The sequence below is a fragment of the Poromitra crassiceps genome, assembly GCF_964638095.1.
Source record: "Poromitra crassiceps genome assembly, chromosome: 3".
NCBI classification, from domain to species: Eukaryota; Metazoa; Chordata; class Actinopteri; order Beryciformes; family Melamphaidae; genus Poromitra; species Poromitra crassiceps.
The window spans coordinates 51,101,023-51,105,342 of NC_139625.1; the positions used below are offsets into that span (position 1 = coordinate 51,101,023).

At 40.8% G+C, this 4,320-nt stretch overlaps 1 protein-coding gene across 1 annotated transcript in view; it reads left to right on the plus strand.

Moving 5' to 3' along the window:
- Positions 1 to 1,020: 1,020 nt before the first annotated feature.
- The window catches only part of bmp4 (bone morphogenetic protein 4), a 15,205-nt gene continuing 11,905 nt past the window's right edge, over positions 1,021 to 4,320 (plus strand). Inside the window, exon 1 of the mRNA XM_083632815.1 lies at positions 1,021 to 1,309. The gene's annotated coding sequence lies outside the window, so the exon portion shown is untranslated. The remainder of the gene's footprint in view (positions 1,310 to 4,320) is intronic.

The following is a 4,320-nucleotide window of genomic DNA, read 5'->3' on the forward strand; positions in this document are numbered from 1 at the left end:
GTGGAGGACAGGGAGCACTAGAGTTTCTCCATTTGTCATCGGTGTGAGTGATATAAAGGACCTAATTGACACGTAATTACGTCGGTATAACTTGGGGAGGGGAGTTATATAGGCTATGGCATGCCTGATGATGTCTCCACACATCTGCACAAATTAGGACAAAATGAACTAATAAATCAAGAAATGTTGTGGCAAAAACAAATAAACAAACAAACAAACAAACAAACAAATAAACAAACAAACAAATAAATAAATAAATAAATAAATAAATAAATAAATAAATAAATAAATAAATAAATAAATAAATAAATAAATATCTGGGGCCAAACGGAGTGCTGATTTCATTTTGTTGATAAAATATTAGAGGTCACCAAACTATATATTGCAAAGCTGCGCACAGTTAGAGGGCATATTATCCTCATGGGATATTGGGGATATGGCTTCCAAATAGATTTATGGCATTTTATTTGGATTTGATAGGCTTTTAAAAATGGCAAACATATTTTGGATTTAAAAGTAAAGTGCCCTTCTCCCTGTATTATCTTGATGAATATGCACTCAATAAATAAATGAATAAAAATGCCCTATAGGCTACCCAACTGACGCCACAAATGCTCTTGATCATTTAGTTTGGCTCAGTTATCGCATATTGATTAGCTACTATGGATGAGGGGACCCATATACTGGCGCATAATAAACTCGTTTTCTGTCGGGAATCTGGATCCCAACATTTAAATTGAGATGCAAACTATTGAGTATTTCATTTGGCCCGTCGCCATTATTCCTAGTCAAATTACAAAGTTTTATGCAATGAAAAAAAAATCTGCGCGCAACGCGCTTTCTTTTCTATTTCCAGTGGAGGATGAGAGGAGAGAAGGGGGGTTATCCAAGGTGTTTGAGACAGATGAGTGAGGTGGGGGTCGGCCGGGCAGGGAGGAGGAGGCAGGGAGGGTAAATTGGGCGGACACATAAAAACTGCAAGGGGCCATAGATGCTGGATCATTTGGAGAGCCTGCCCGTTCTGCGCAGTGTCCGCCCTCGAACCGTACTGGTCTGGAGACAGATAGGACGGAGAGCCCGCCGCCAAGCCCGGAGCGCCTTCACACCGACCCCCGTCTCCTCTTGTCTCGTTTAGAGGGGTCGTTAAGGGATTAATGAGCCAAAAAGGCACCCGACGTCTACTTTAAGGCTCGTTTCGGCGTTTTTCGGTGCGCGCTTTACACCTGGACTGCCTTTGCGTGGAGAGATCTCGCACCTTCCCCGTTTGTCGCATTCTCTCCATTCGAGGATACCTGTACCCCTACTGATGGTAAGCGCCCCGTTTACGCACTCTGGCACACACACAGGCTACAGTAACCAAGGACAAGGACAAGGATTCAACGAATCAGCATTTAGAAACTGAACCTGGCTGTTGAATATAATATAGGCCTGCAGTTTATTACGAACAGTGTGAGACTTTACTTTCTGGTCGGGGTCGTGCGCATTTAACCGACTTGGGTTATTCCTGTAAAATGGAAAAGGATACAATAAGCTCATAAAAATCCTATAAGCTACCTAACGACACAGCTGCTGAAATAAACAGACAACAACGGTGTTTAAGAGCAATAGTGTAGTGGTTAGTGATTCTGATGGCGCACAGCACAGCAGGTTAAAGCCTATCTGTTTTCAGCAGTGACAAACTAACACAATGAGGTCATTTTCAAACACAACAGCCAATTTCTCCGGACTTCTGGCTCTTCCACACACTTAGAATTTTTGCATTGTGCACAACTTTTCCCCAAGTTAGGCCAACCACCTGCATTAAGTCCGCAATGCTGTGTAAGATGGAAAATGACTATGTCAGGATTTAAACTGGAATATAACTCACACTTTTGCTCTTGCATAACCTCATGTTCAACCTACATTAGGTGCATTAGGCTATTATTAATCTCTGGCTCACTCGACAGGCCTTCAAGAATATAGCCTATCCCACTTTTTTAAAATGTTGCTTTAATTCCCACGTTTTAGCCTACTTTGTGAAATCCAGTTTGGCAAAGTCTGCACAAACCATTATTATGAACTTGTGTCAACATATTAAAGTAGGCTAGCAGCATATAAAGTTACAGTAGCTCAATGTGAATTCAGTAGAACACCATTATAATTACAAGGGCGTAGGTTCACATCTGTCCTCTTATTTTCTAACAAAGGTCGGTAATTACAAAGTATCAAATTGTGTCATTTTATACAGTAAAGCGACAGAGCAGACATGAGAGGCCTATGGGCGCATGGCGCCCTTGGCATACACTTTTCCTTTCCAAATCAAAATTCTATGCAATCATGCAGGGAAATGGACTCATCAAGGCTTGAGTGACAGCATTTGTTTTGATGAAAAAACCAAACAAGTTATTTCCTAAACCATGTAAAGTGAATATTTTTTGCATGAGGCAGAGGTATTCTCTCATTCATTTGAGGCAAAAGTTGGCCCATGGAGCTAACTTTTGTTGATGCTAACTGATGTTTTGATTGATCACAGCTCAGTAATTGTTCATGATTCAAGATTATTTAATAGCCATAGTAAGTAAACAAGTTACAAACGAGGAAATTGTGCAGGAGGGCACTTGACGTTGCCAAACCCAAGTGTTTTTATTTCGCCTTATATTCATTTCTCTTTAAAGAGAGCTAAATCAACATGAGGATATTACAGTAATCTCTGGAAAGACATGTAACTCATCATTTATATCGGAGGACTTGCCTTTCAGAATATATAGCCTAACAAAACCATTAACCTGCTTTCAGTGATCTCACTGACTGCGAATGTCCTTACTGCTCAATTGCTCACTGGGAGCAAATAAAATCCCTAAACTGTTGGACAACAGGAGACAGTGCTGGACTCTTTTTCACACAATAAGGATATTGCATTTTGTTACGGCCATTGGTCCATGGGGAAGCCTTGGTTACAATTTAAACACATATAGCTTTCGTTTCAACTCAGTCATTATCAGAAAGCTACTGTAAACAAACCATTTAAATTCTTTTGAGAGAGAAACAAAAAACGTAATAATAATATAGTTGACATTTTGGTAGTCTCCCCCCCCAATAATTGTGCATCTATAGTGACAATATGGTTGATTAGGTTAATTTTTGCAACATAGAATCAACACAGTGTCATAATGTGTATATTTAACAGTCACACATAACAAGAAATATAGCAAGCAAATTAAAAAAAACAAGATTATGATGGGTTGGTAAACCGAGCACTTGCATATAAAAATCGGGCCAGGGATTTGTCTGTCCTCGTGGTAACCTGCTGCCCTCCTCCCTCCCTCCTGTCCCTCCAACCATCACTGTCAAATTCCCCAGGAAACACATGTGAAGAGCCATGTGCATAGTCTGATCACATTATCTCTGGTCAGAGAGAAAGAGAGGCCAAGGAAACACATGTGAAGAGCCATGTGCATAGTCTGATCACATTATCTCTGGTCAGAGAGAGAGAGAGAGGCCAAGGAAACACATGTGAAGAGCCATGTGCATAGTCTGATCACATTATCTCTGGTCAGAGAGAGAGAGAGGCCAAGGAAACACATGTGAAGAGCCATGTGCATAGTCTGATCACATTATCTCTGGTCAGAGAGAGAGCGAGAGGCCAAGGAAACACATGTGAAGAGCCATGTGCATAGTCTGATCACATTATCTCTGGTCAGAGAGAGAGAGAGGCCAAGGAAACACATGTGAAGAGCCATGTGCATAGTCTGATCACATTATCTCTGGTCAGAGAGAAAGAGAGGCCAAGGAAACACATGTGAAGAGCCATGTGCATAGTCTGATCACATTATCTCTGGTCAGAGAGAGGCCAAGGGGGATCTAGCAAAACCCAGAGCAGTTGACTGCTCAGGCCTAATTGCACCCTGCTCTGTATTTGTTACAAAAATATGACTGCCTGACTGTAATCCAGTTCAAAACGTCTCCAAGTGTGAAGTTTCCTAATACAGCATTTAATCTGAGAATTGTCCTTTTCATTCCACTGAACAACCATAGGAGTAATTTAAGTTCATTAAGTTGATGAAGCTGATAGTACCAGGCAAATGATCTAAAACATAATTTAGCCATTTGCGTAAAATGTTCTAGTTTTGTTTGTTTTAGCCGCTAATGTTTTTCTTTTTTGTAATCATCACTGGTGAAAACAGGCCAACAAACATGAATGCAATGACTTTTTCCAGAGTTGAAAGTTCCTCCCTGTCGGTCTTACATCTTCTTTCATCATCGTCGCACCACTTTGAGAGTCTGTCTTTTTTCGCCTGCAGCTTTGTCAGTGGCTGGTTACAGTTCCAAGATGTTCTGTAT